The 14205-nt window shown below is 45.9% G+C and overlaps 1 long non-coding RNA gene across 1 annotated transcript; it reads right to left on the bottom strand.

Annotated features, from left to right (window-relative positions):
• Window positions 1-456: 456 nt before the first annotated feature.
• Window positions 457-14183, bottom strand: LOC309355145. The gene is made up of 4 exons (XR_014162426.1): window positions 11160-14183; window positions 9888-10050; window positions 6889-7072; window positions 457-1601 (listed from the first exon to the last, which is right to left on the bottom strand). It is a non-coding gene; the product is annotated as an uncharacterized lncRNA (long non-coding RNA).
• Window positions 14184-14205: the final 22 nt, after the last annotated feature.

Here is a 14205-nt window from a genome sequence, read left to right as displayed (position 1 = left end):
ATTATTTTGGTTGCCTTTCCTCCCTCCAAATTCTATATCCTTTTTGATGTGCATTACCCAAAGTATTCCAAACGTGGCCTCATGTTACATAATTTGCATAACTACATCATATTGGTAGTTTTATTTTCAGACACTTTCCTAAAGATCCCTAATATGGAATTCAGGGTTTGTTTGGTTTTTCCCAACTGCTGCACAATGCGTCTATATTTTCATTCCACCACAACTTACTTTCCCATGTGGTCACCAGCAGTTCAGATTCTATGAGCTGTTATGTGCGATCTTACCATATTTTGCCTCATCTTGCATTTGCCATTTTAATGCGCATTCACCCAGTTTGGCAATGGAATGCCCCAATTTTTATTGGAGAAATGTTGGAGGGTATGTTGGCATGATATTTTTGGTGCTCCACACAATCCCTTTTTGTTCTTACTACCTTGAACAAGTTGCTTGTTCAGAAGACCTGCCCATCTCACTCATAATTAAGGCTCATTTATGAACAACTTAAATTGTACGGGTCCTCCTAATACTGGCCCTAAAATGCTTGGTGTCCATATACTAATGGGAATGCTTCCAAACATATGTAGAAAGTTTTATTCTCACCACTGAGCACCCATCCCTAATAATGCCCACCCATTCCCTAACTCTTTGGATCCAGACGTAAAGCATGTCAGCAGATTTAACCCTCTGCCCCCACCCTGCAACATTTGGGGGAAATAATTTCCTCTTTCTCCCAAAGAAAAAAGTGTGATGATTGTGATGCCTGTGTTTGTCCAGTGGGGGCTCATTCACAAAATGCCAGAGAGAGATCAAACCCAGATGATATGTGAAATAAAGAAAACATTACCTCAGAGACTAGACAGAATGCATTTTATAGCCACTCTACCACTACATAACTTTTCACAAGGTATAGTTTCCAAACTTTCTTGAACCCAGCAAAACTACTTATGTGATCATACTGTGCCAGTCCCCTCTCCTCAGGGGAAGGGCCATAGTTCAGTGGAACAGTATTGCATACGGAAGATTCCAGGTTCAATCCCCTGGCATCTCCTGGTAGGAGTGAGAATGTCCACTGTCTGAAATTATGGAGAGCCTTCTATAAGTCAGTGTTGAAAATACTGAGCTAGATGGATCAAACAAAGTGGGAAGGGCAAGCCCCTCTCAGCCAAAGGTACATGGTGTTTAGTACTGGTGACAAAGAAAGCAGTTTGTTTAACATTTATATCTTGCCTTTCCTGCAAAAAGCTCAAGCATATGGTGTTCAAACCTTGTCTCTTGTTTATTGGCACAGTAAACGTGTGAGATAGGTTAAGGCTACAAAGAAGAGTCATTGGCCCAAGGTGACCAAGTGAACTTCATGGCCGAGCTCGAGCTGGGATTTGAACCTGTGTCTCCATTTTTTATGTGCCATTCTGATCACTACACCACACTGGCCCTCAAATTCAGCTTAGGCAAAATCTACTGAGGATGTGCCAATACATATGAAGAAATTTATCTAACCATCAAAAAGCAATTCTCTGGCAAATGTAGGAAGAATGCAACATCAAAAGCAGCAAATCAGAGGTGTTCAGGGGATGACCAGCTGTTTAAAGACAGTATTTCACCTGAATGGATAAAAAGAAATGACAAAGTATTAGCATTTAATTAGCATTGCATTAAAATGTATAACTTACAGTTAGCAGGGAAGAGAAAGGATGGGAACCAGAATCATTTGTACTTTATTTTAGTGGGCTGTATTATTATAAGTAGTAGTAAATCTCTATACTGCCCTTCATCCGAGGATCACAGGATGGTCTACAATGAACTCCCAAACCTGTCTGCTTCTCCCACTTCAACCCTATGTTGCACACTAAGAACTGCTATTTTTTTTACCAATTTTTTTAATTGGTTTTCCATAATTTTTAACAAATTATCACCAAATTAATACAAATTCAATACAAATTAAAAAGCTAACTTCCCACCCACCCCAGGTGCCCCCTCTATTTTCCTCCCTCCTTTGCTTCTCCCAATAAAATAACTCTTCCAACTATCATTTCAAAATGCCTTCATCCCTTCTCCCTACACATCACCTGTTCAATTACCAATTTCTGCTACGGCTTTTATAAATTGTTATAATCCTCGGAATAGCCGAGCAGAGTAAATCCTCTTTTATCTATCTGTAACAGTCATTCATCAATTTTGAAACATTTCCTTCTGATTCCTCTTGAGTAACACTTTGCTTCCTCCCAGACAACATGCACACATTCCTCCCTAGTGGTGCTGCGTGTGAGTGTTCAGAACGTAAATGGTTAAGGGTTCTGAGTGTGCGTCACATTCCGACGTCAGACGTAAGCCGGGAGGCGACAGAAGCTTTTAGAAGCTAAGGAGGAGGAGTTTTTTCCTGTACTTTCACTTCTCTCTGTGTATCTGTGAGAGAGAAAGACGTGCCTTTGGATATGGCTGAAAGAAGCCCCGGTCTTTGTAGCTGAAATGCTTCAATAAAGAGCTGTAAATAGACGGAGCTGTCTGTCTGTGCTTGCCAGAAGAAGGAAGTAAGTCTGCTTTACACCGCTGTGTGTTCTACTCTGCTAAGCCGTGACCTGAAGGGAGCAACAGTGGCGCAGCTTTGAAGAAGTGTGCCGGACCCGTTATAAACTGCTGATTGACGATCATAAAGTAATCAGGTGTCACGGCAGATCGATATCCAAGAGGTTATGGAGGTCAGCCAACGCTCGTAAAGCAGACGCTGTGAGCCTCAGGAATGTCTTTGAAGTTAGCGTTCTGAGGCTGAGGGGCCGTCGGAGGCCAACGGGAGCTGACTGGATGCCAGGGAGCAAGAATGATTAATTGCCTGCTTCTAAGAGGCAATGAGAGCTGCTGATACAGAGAGCTGGCTGGAAGCTGAGAAGCAGCTGGAGCTAAAAGCAGCTGGAATCGTTACTCCAAGCAAGGGAGAGCCGGGGGAGCTGGTACTGAGCACTGAGTACGGAGTAAGTACAGCTTGGGGCACCTTGGGAGAACGGGAGAAGATGGCCAAAAGCCAGAATATACCTCTGGAAAAGCTCACTCTAAAGAGTTGGGCAATATGGAGCAGAAGAATAAGGGGATGGTTCCTAGTCGAGGGGCTTTGGGAAGCAAGCCAATGGGAGCCAAAATCACCCCTTAGCTGGCCAGCAGCTGGAACAGGCGTTGCAAGCTGTGGGGCTGCGTGGGCTGAAGATAGCCAGCAGAGAATGCAACTTGAGCTGGATATGCTCAGAGCATGCGTTGATGAATCGCTGAAGCCTCATCTTGAGGGCGTTGAATCGGCCCAGGCCGCCTGGCAGGCGCTGAGGAGTGTGTGTGAAAGCTCAGCGGGAGTCAGGCCAGAGGGGGCTGGAAGAAGCCCAGGGGGGGCTGAAGTATGCCCAGAAAGCCCAATGGGGGCTGGGACAGTGTTGGGGAGCTGTTGTAATGCTTCTACACGTCTGTGTGATGGACTGGGTCCTGGAGAGGCTGGACTGGCAGGCCCTGTTCCCGATGTCTTGGCCTCTAGGAGCGCTAGTGAGCAGATCGGGGGGGCGAAAAGTTCCAAAGGCAAGTTTAAAAGACTTTTCACTTGTGCTGAAGCGAAGAGCAGCTTCAGGGGGGGCCAGGCTGGTGGGAGTCGCCGTTCCAGAAGGAGGAAGGCCAAGCCAGCTGTGAGGAGCCCCGGGCAGTGTTTTTCCACTGGAGTTCAATGTCTGCGTGGCAGTAGCCCCCACCGGAGCAGAGAGCCGAGGCAGGATGTTGGCAAGGACACTTCTCATGGGAACCAGACGGGTTTCCATGGCAACAGGCCTGGGAAGGCAGGCCAGCGTGCAGGTGGTCAGGGGAAGCAGCAGGAAGAGTCTTATCAAGTTTCTGCAAGCATGGCATTGTTCGAAGACGGCCGAGTGGAAAATTTCGAGCTCAGCCTTGTTATTGACTCTGCAACTAACCGCAACATGGTTCCAGAGACCCCTGCAGTCGAGATGTGGAATTGCATGGCAGTTTCAAAGGGACAGACTGTAAAGTTCGCAAATGGACAGAGATCGAAAATCAATAAGCGTACTAATGTATATCTTTCTGTTTTGCAGGAGGCGGTGGATTTTTGTGTTGTTCCAGGGGTTCATCACTGTTTGTTATCTGTGCCTTATTTGTTAAAAAAGGGTTTTCAGGTTTGTTTCCAGGGGGATTCCTGCACAATCTCCAGAGAAGGAAGACGACTTGTTGAAGTGAAACGGGGACAGAATGATCTTTTCATTCTTAAAACGTCTCTTGGGGGTGAGGGGAAGGTTGAGAAAGCACAAGCGTCGCGTGCTACAGTTCCCAACCAGCGTACTACAGTTCCCGCTCATGATGCCTCATGTGCATGCGTATGGCATCAGAGAACAATTCATGGGTCGGTAGAGGACTTGCAGACTCTGCCCGAGGTTGCCAAGGGGTGTAGGATTCAAAATTGTGGAAGTGCCATTAATTGTGACACTTGCAAGCAAGCAAAGGTGCGAGGGTGTAGTTACCCAAAGGTGGAACGGGTTACCACCAAACCTTTTGAGCTGGTTCACATAGATCTGTCCAATTCTGTCAGGGAACAGAGTCTAGGGGGGGCCAGGTATCTGCTGACTTTTCTGGATGATTTTTCGCAGAATTCCTGGACTCATGGTCTCAGATCCAAGGAGGATGCAGCACAGCTGATCAAGAGCTGGATTGAGGGAGTAGAACTAAGGTTCTCCACCAGAGTGCAAGCGATCATCAGTGACAGAAATGCTAGGTACACTGGTTCTGCTTTGCAGAAGTTCTTTCATGAGAAAGGGATACGTCACACAGTTACTTCACCCAATCAGAGGGGGGTGGCAGAGCTGAGGAGTGGAGCTCTGGTTCAGGCAGCACAGGTGATGCTTACAGAGTCTGAGTTACCTCCACAGTTTTGACTGGAGGCGGCTAGAGCTGCATGCTTCACCTGGAATAGGACCTACAATTCGCTGGTAGGTGACACTCCGTTTTCTCTGTTGAATGGCCGCAAACCCCAGGTTCACTTTCTGCGCAAGTTTGGGTCTCCTGCGATTGTCTCTGCGCCTGAGGCTTTGCGAGGGCCAGATGGAGCCAAATTCCAGAAAATGATCTTCTGTGGGTATGAGCCAGAAGCCCGTGCATGGCGGTTTGCTTACCCTTCAGGTGATCAGAGTAAGGTGCTGATCAGTAAACACGCTGAGTTCTGTGAGGAGGATGTAAAGTCAAAGTCTCCTGTCAGGCGTGATGTTCTCTCAGAATGTCTCTCTGATCCAGAAGACAGTTCTGATGAGGCGGAAGAAGAGGCTGAGGCTGCTGATGACGACCAGGTCACTGACCAGGGTCAAGAGCACGATGTGGCATCTCCACAAGTTGTTAAGAGAGTGCCCAAAAGTGAGCCTAGTTCTCCTGTGAGTGTGATGGAGAGGATTCGAAGACGCTTTAAGTCAGAAGGAGAATCCCATGATGCAGAGGACACACCTGCTGATCAAAGTGAGTCAGAGGGAACACCTGAGTTTGTGCCTAGGAGGTCCAGTCGCACAACAAAGGGTATTCCACCAGAGAGGTACCAGGCCACAGGTGCGTGGGTAAGTTTCGCACAGTGCGATTCTGAGAGTTGTGAGGTGGTTCCACAGTTGCCTAACAGGGACGCCAAGAGAGGGCGCAAGGCATTGGGGAAGGCATTGATCTCACAGAGTTTTGCTGAGGATGTTCCACAGGTGCAGTCGGAATCCAACGCAAGGGGGGGTGTGAGTGTTCAGAACGTAAATGGTTAAGGGTTCTGAGTGTGCGTCACATTCCGACGTCAGACGTAAGCCGGGAGGAGACAGAAGCTTTTAGAAGCTAAGGAGGAGGAGTTTTTTCCTGTACTTTCACTTCTCTCTGTGTATCTGTGAGAGAGAAAGACGTGCCTTTGGATATGGCTGAAAGAAGCCCCGGTCTTTGTAGCTGAAATGCTTCAATAAAGAGCTGTAAATAGACGGAGCTGTCTGTCTGTGCTTGCCAGAAGAAGGAAGTAAGTCTGCTTTACACCGCTGTGTGTTCTACTCTGCTAAGCCGTGACCTGAAGGGAGCAACAGTGGCGCAGCTTTGAAGAAGTGTGCCGGACCCGTTATAAACTGCTGATTGACGATCATAAAGTAATCAGGTGTCACGGCAGATCGATATCCAAGATATCGAGGGTGAAAATGAAACCTCTAGGTTTTTGTGTTTTTTTTGTATAAATATATAATATACATCCCCCCATTTATCACTGCCAATCTCCCAGCATCACTCCCAAAAGGATGACTTTATTATATTTTAATGTATTAAATCTTACAACTCTAACCCAATTAAACAAATCTTAGTTGATTAACTGTATAGTTTTCAGTTGATTCAGGAAGTGGTCTGGTGAATAAAACAAGTGTTTGCAAACTGGGCAGAATAGGTCTTTTTAAACAGACACCTAAAAGCAGGGCAGGCAGCGAACCCCAGTGAAGAGAATTCCAAAGGATTGACACCACCACTGAGAAGGCCCTGTCTGATCTCATGTAGCAACAGGCTGGAGAGCAAGGCCTCTGACATTGGTCTTAAAAACTAAGGCAGGTCAATATGGATTGGATGAATTAACAGTCTTTTATACCATTCCCTCCAAAGTTAAGCAAATTTCTTAAAAAGCTAAAATGTTATGTGCTGTTAGATCTGCAAATTTACATCTAACACTCAGGATCTGAATTTTGAATTTGTGCCATGCTTCAGCCAATAGACGGTGCATAGTGTTGAACTTAGCAAATGGTAAGACAGAAGTGTGGAAACGTTGCTAGCTATTAAAAACAGAAAGAGATGGGGGCAACCTGATTACTACCCTAGCAAGCCTGTGGGGCAACAGGACTGTTGGTTGTAGTTCTGTGTTGAGATGCTCACCTGCTGTTCATGCCTATTTATTCATCCACCCATCCACCTCGGGATCCATGATCACCAGCTCTTGCCCTTCCAGCTCCCCATGTGTCCCAGCGTTGTGATCCTTTAAGAGAAGCACAAATGGCGGAGCAGTTCTCTCCACTTGGATACCCTTGGTGCTGAGGTACGACTGCAGGGCGCTGAGAAACTGTGGCGGGGGGAGGGGAACAATAACAGATGAATAATGTAAATTTATTGGTCACCCCTGACTGGAACCTAGATTTGTTCCCTTCACAATCTCACTCCAGTTTGTATTTCCTCTTGCAACTGTGGGAGTACCAGATAAATGATCAGGGAATATAGCAAACTGCCTTATACAGCGGCACCTCGGGTTGAGTACTTAATTCATTCCAGAGGTCCGTTCTTAACCTGAAACTGTTCCTAACCTGAAGCACCACTTTAGCTAATGGGGCCTCCTCCTGCTGCTGTGCCACCAGAGCATGATTTCTGTTCTCCTCCTGAAGCAAAGTTCTTAACCTGAAGCACTCTTTCTGCGTTAGCGGAGTCTATAACCTGAAGCATATGTAATCTGAAGTGTATGTAACCCGAGATACCACTGTATCCAGTCTAGTGTTGTCTACTCTGACTGGCAGCTACTCTCCAGGGTTTCAGGCAGGGGAGATTCCTAGCCCAGAACCCGTTGGTTCCTTCCAATGCTACTACAATTCTATTATGCCTGTCCTTGTACTAGATGTCATCGCTGTGGCATGTCACTTATTCCCTACTTTGAAGAAACAAAGCCTTCTTGTTGGCTAGGCACTGTGTAGAGTCCTCAAAGTCAACCGGCAAGCATTAAGAAGGCCTCTGGGGAAGTGGAGTCTTGACAGACAGGATGCCAAGCTCAGAAAGCTCTTGACTTTTAACTTGAGTATCTCTTGAGAGATCAGAGGAAGGGCAAAAGGGAAAAACAAGATAGCGAAAGGAGAGTGGCACTCTTACCTTTGAGAGTCAATTACCTAATGGAACTTTGTGGTAAAAATGGGCCCTGTGAGTGCACACACAGGGGTGCATGTGTGTGTGTAAGTGCACAAGCACAGCAAACCGCAAATCCTCCATCACTACAGATGTAGCAGCCAGCGCCCTCACTGTGGATATGACCTGCTCACCCCCATCCTTCTGGGCACTATTTGGAGTAAGACGTGCAGATCTTAATCTAGGGCTGTTCAAACTGTGAAGGAGACATTGATTGGTGGCTTGTACAGCAGCCCAACAAGGAATGAACTAACCTGCTTTTGTCAAATCCGGTAGTGGATTTTGTCAGCTTGTGACTCCTCAGTGGGCTGCATTTGGCAGAGAATCGGGCTGGCCTCCTTTAACCGTTTTTGTTTTTTTAATGGTAAATTAATCAGATGACATATTAAGGGATAATTTTTATTCTGCCACTTTTTAACCAGTGGGGCTGTAAGTTAAGGGCGCCTGCCTTTATCCCTTGAGGCCAGGGGTTTTTTCCCCATCTGGAAGGTACTGGTGCGTTCCAGCACCTCTCCCCACACCATGTCTCTGGCTCACGAGAAGACTCTCCCTGGAACACAAAGAAGACACCCTCTATGGGCACTGGAGAGGGTCTTCTCATGAGCCAGAGGTGCAGCGGGGCTTTAATTAGGCTCTTCAGCCTCCCAGGCTAACAGTTGAGACATGGAAAGAAGTCTTCCTTTCCTCAGCTCTGCAAGGCGCCCTGTTTCTCCAGCTTTTGCAAACAAGCAGAAGGGACAGGGCAGCTCGTGGAGCTGACAGGCAGGGAATAAGCTTCTCTGCGCTTCAGCTCTGCCCATCCACAGAGCTGCCCTGCACTTCCTGCTTGCGCGCAGAAACAGGAGGGATAGGGCAGTGTTCTTGCACCTTTTTCTCCTAGAAAGAAAAGGACTGCTTGAGACTGCTTGAGAAGGACAGCCACATGAATCTTTTGCAGCAAAGTGAATGAGAAGTATTGCGGCGCCTTAAAACAGGGGTGGCAAATCTGTGGCCTGGCCCACAAAACCACATGCAGTGGCTCACCACCTCTCTGCTTAAAGGCTACTGATTGTATATTGGTTGGACTCAGAGCAGACCCACTGAAATTAATTGGGCATGACTAATTTAGGTCCATTAATTTCAATGGGGGAGGAGGGTGGCGCTGTGGGTTAAACCACAGAACCTAGGACTTGCCGATCAGAAGGTCGGTGGTTTGAATCTCCGCGACAGAGTGAGCTCCCATTGCTTGGTCCCTGCTCCTGCCAACCTAGCAGTTCGAAAGCATGTCAAAGTGCAAGTAGATAAATAGGTACCGCTCCGGCGGGAAGGTAAACGGCATTTCCGTGTGTTGCTCTGGTTCGTCAGAAGCGGCTTAGTCATGCTGGCCACATGACCCGGAAGTTGTACACCGGCTCCCTCGGCCAATAAAGTGAGATGAGTGCCGGAACCCCAGAGTTGGCCATGACTGGACCTAATGGTCAGGGGTCCCTTTACCTTTACCTTTAATTTCAATGGGTTAACTCTGAGGAAAACTCAGTTGGGTCACGTAATCCTATCAAATTTAAGCTTTTGTGGACCTCAGGCCACTTTTTGTCAAGTGGTGCATCACCACATATTGGGTTTGGTTTGTTGCTTCAACAGGGAATATTGAAGAAAATACAAACGTTGGCCTTTCTGCTTACAAGTAATAGCTTTTGGTGTTTTCTTATTATTATTTATTAAATTTGTTAAGCACTTTCATCATATCCAAGGCAACCCACAGCAACTTACAAGCTTTTTATGCATTAAATGTATTAAATTGTCTCCCAAGACAGACAGATGCCAACAATGTATTAAATTGTAAATAATTAGAGGATTTTTGGGGGGAAAGCTTGTTTTCCGGAGTGGGCTGGGGTTATGTTGTGCTCTGCCCATTTTTTTCAAAGGCACTCTTTTTTGCTAACTCTCCGGGTGTTGCAGAGCGAATTCTAAATAAAACCTTGCTTCCCATTCCGCAACAAGAGCCCTCTTACCAGCTCTCTGTTCTGCAAACGGTCCAGCATCTTCCACTGCTCATTCTGGGTGGGTTTCTTAAGGACCCAGCCCTGCACCGGCAGACACAAGAGACTAAGGAAGGTGAATAGCAGAAGCAGGTGCATCCCTCTTCTCGCAACAGCTGCCTTTGGGAAGGAGTAGCTGGGAAAGAAAAGATGGCAAGTCACAGCCAGAGAGGCAGGAGGAGTAGAAGGTGCCACATCACAAGTTGGAACTGGCAACAGGAAGGTCCCTGGACCAGCTCACAGTTGGGTTTGTGGCAAAGGTGAAGAGGCAGCCCAGCTTTTAAATCTGAGCTGGAGCTGACCCGCAGAACGCATTCGGTCATTTAAAAGTGCCAAGTAAATTTTAATGTCTCTGAGCATGTGCAGTGTACCTCCCCCACTCTAACACACAAATACTGAGAACAGCACAAGACTATGGCATAATTTCCAGGCAAGATTGTTAGTCCAATATCTATTCCTTTACATTTCTTAACGCCAAGTCTTGCACTTGAAGCATGTGGGGTCTTAATAATTAGTTAATCTGCATGTGAAGAGTGCATTTCTTTCTCTCCCCCATTTGATAACAACAGCCTCAGCGCAGGTCTTGTTAAATAAGAATCAGCCTGCAGTCCCAGGTTCTAAACTAAGAACAAATATGGGGGAAGGGGCAATCCTCAATCAACTCTAATTAAGTCTAAATACGTCCAAGCTTAAACAACTAATCATTGCCTCCCTGCTTACTCCTGCCTCCATCTCTGCCCCTTTCCTTGGTCTCCCTTGTGTTGAATTTTAGATTTTAAGCAATTTTGACCTAGCCTCTAGTACACAGTAAAGTATTGTGCACACTGATGGCAGCATCGTAATCTAATCAGGAGTTTTAGCAATTTAAATGAAATCACAACGATCATTTCCATAGATGGAAGTTGTTGCTTGCTTTTAAAAATAAATAAATTTGGAGCCTTGCTGGTAACATTTTAGGGCAACTTTGAGAGAGAAGCACACATTTACCAAAGCAATAGTTCATCTTCCCTATTTTCCTTAAATGTTTCAGTAGCTTCCAACACCCCCTCCCAATGCATTAAGTATGAATTTGAATTTATTGCAAACAAAATCAATTGGAGGTGACCTTGCTTGAGGACCCCCCCCCCAAAAAAATATCATTTCTGCTCTGCTCTGCTTTGCCATTAGGATTCCTGTTGTGCTAACTGATAACTCTCAATAATGGGATCCTTGCAAAAAGAAAAAAAGGAGACAGGGAATCCGTACCTCTTTCTCCTGTTTTGTGTTTCAGGATGCAAAGTCTGCGAAGTATGGAGCAAACACCTTTCCCCCCTACTCTTTTTATGTAGTTCTGCAGCTAGAGAGGGAGGGGAGCGAAAGAGCAAAGGAATCGCTGCCTGTTACCGCTGGCATTCCCTGCCTTTGCAAGTACGTGCTGTACCACTGCTGCCCCCCATCCCTGGTGATTCTGTAGCCCCCTCAATACTTCTTAAAAGCTTCCCTTCGTTTCTAAGGCCTTCAATGGCACTTCACATCTAATCACAGAGCAATGCTAATGCATTTTTATTTTATTTTTACTTTTTAAAGATACAACACTTGAAGGGCTCTTGCCAAGCCGCTTTGCGTAGGCTGGCGTCATAGCCACGACCCACTCCATCACAGACCACCCCACCTGCTGCCCTGTAAACAAAGGGCGCATATTCTCTATATATGCTCCAACGGCAGTAAGAATATTAATAGCTAGAAATTGGAAAAGTGAAAAAAGGAATGGCAGGATAAATTATTTGAATACAGCGGTACCTCGGGTTACATACGCTTCAGGTTACAGGCGCTTCAGGTTACAGACTCCGCTAACCCAGAAATAGTACCTCGGGTTAAGAACTTTGCTTCAGGATGAGAACAGAAATCGTGCTCCGGCAGCGCAGCGGCAGCAGGAGACCCCATTACCTGAAGTGGTGCTTCAGGTTAAGAACAGTTTCAGGTGAAGAACAGACCTACGGAACGAATTAAGTACTTAACCCGAGGTACCACTGTATCTCGAACTGGCAAAAATGACGGATGCGATTAGGAGACAGTCTAACCTAAAATTCCAAAAGGAATGGGAAATTTACAGAGATTATTTTAAAAAAACAGTGTCCCCAAGTCAAAACGTGCCTGGATTTGCTTTGATTAATTTTCGCAAAACACAACATGGATTACAGTGGTACCTCGGGTTAAGTACTTAATTCGTTCCCGAGGTCCATTCTTAACCTGAAACTGTTCTTAACCTGAAGCACAACTTTAGCTAATGGGGCCTCCTGCTGCCACTGCGCTGCCAGAGCACAATTTCTGTTCTCATCCTGAAGCAAAGTTCTTAACCTGAAGCACTATTTATGGGATAGCGGAGTCTGTAACCTGAAGCGTATGTAACCCAAGGTACCACTGTACAAGTATTGTATGCGGGAAAACAGTAGAAATGAAGAAAGGATAAATGGAGTAGTTTAAGTCACTGCCTCTCTGACTGTGGGTGGGAGAGTTTCCTTTCAAGACCCCCCTCAATGCCTGATGCTTTAACTCTTGATTGTGAGGTTTATATTTATTTATTATACAGAAATTCCCAGAGATGTCTGCAAACTAAGAGATTATGGTGCAATGCAGTTCTTTGAACTTAAGCAATGCCAAGTTGTCCATAGGGTGATTGTACTGGGTGCAATTCCACATCACTCAATAGGGCTGGGCGATACCAGCTTTTCAACATCGCAAGAAGCAGCATTCAATTAAGCCGGCCCATCAGTGCAAGGATTATTGCTAGCACTACAGGATTTCCCGTCTCCGCCATGTGCTCCCGAAATCTGCTCCAGAGGATCGTGGGAACCCCTAGATTTAGGGGGGCACACAAGGGGGAGGGGGAAAGATCTGTGGTAGAAGCAGTGATCTTTGCATCAATACAGCTACTGACTTAGTTAAATATACCCCAGTTGCAATTAAGTGGTTGATGGGGTGGAACAGTGCCAGTGAAGGGTGTAACTTGGGTGGAATCTAGACACATATAAAAAATGTCATGAAGATGCTTTAAAAAACATGTTTTGAAATATATATATATATTGAATTTGCCATAGCTCACCATCGCCATCTAGTGTCACATTTGTATAATTGCACTTTACAATGCACTTAAAACGTTTTATTTGCAAAGCCCCAAACCCCGAAACAGCTAATCAGCACGATTTATCCGGAACTCAGGTTGTCTTTTTAATAAAGCGTAATAAAATACACCAAACCCTCATGACGGCCTCTCTTTTGGCACAAGGGGGCACGTTTTTATACAGGTATTAAATCAGAAATAATTATTCGGAGATCAGACATCTTTGTGAACAAAATATATATACACATACGCATGTAAACTTACCCCTGAGTCACTCAGGGACAGTAAAGGCACTGAGCAAAATTAAGACAGGCGGAGGAAGGGAAAAGGCAATTGTCTGAAGCAGGGCTTTTTCCAGGCAGAACTCAGGTGGCACCTCTCAGGTGGGCGCCATTGCCATTCTAAGAGAACAAGGGAGGTGTTCAGGGTGAGTTCCGGCACCTCTTTTTCTAGAAAAATAGCACTGGTCTTAAGGCACGTGAGGCTACCACCTTGCTGAAGCTAAGCAGGTCTGGGTCTGGTTGGTGCCTGGAAGGGAGACCATGTGGGAGCCACATATATGGCCGCCTCAGCTTCCATGTTGGGTATAAATGTTATGCAGGAAAAGACGTGTTTGTTGTTGGCCCTACAGTTTCACTGCGTTAGTACAGGAAGCAAAGAACCCCGAAGGGGTGAATACTCCTTGGAAAATCTGCCCTGGCCAGCTTGGCCTTCCTCCTACATAGCTTACCAGAAGGAGCTCACCTTCCCTCTTTCATTGCCACCTGGGCTTTCTAACCCTACAACCCGCAAGTTTCTGAGGAAGAAGCAAGGCAACCCTTCGATGCTATTCCTCAAACCTCACTTCATGCTCACCACATCCCCATAATTCCAAAATGACAATGTTACTGATGAGGCCTGTTCCCTTTCCCAAGGATAGATCAACCTTTTCCCTCCCTACCCAAGCGTTTCTGGCAGAAGACGCCCAATCGCCTCGTTTGGTCTGTTAAATGAACCCCAATGAGCAATGGATTTGTTGTCAAAGATGCCTTGTGTCTTTTTTATATGTAGAAAAAGGCACCTAATAAATTCAAAAGGCTAAACCAAACTGCAATCAGTGTAGCGCCTTCCCGTTTCAGTATTTATCCCTATGGGGAGGGTGAGAAACTAGGGCTGCACTTTGAGGTGGGGTTTATTGATTTTATTGATTTT

Source organism: Podarcis melisellensis (assembly GCF_964234715.1).
Source record: "Podarcis melisellensis genome assembly, chromosome: 13".
In the NCBI taxonomy this organism is placed as follows: Eukaryota; Metazoa; Chordata; class Lepidosauria; order Squamata; family Lacertidae; genus Podarcis; species Podarcis melisellensis.
Note: the sequence above shows the minus strand (reverse complement) of the source record. Positions and strands in the feature narration are given on the sequence as shown.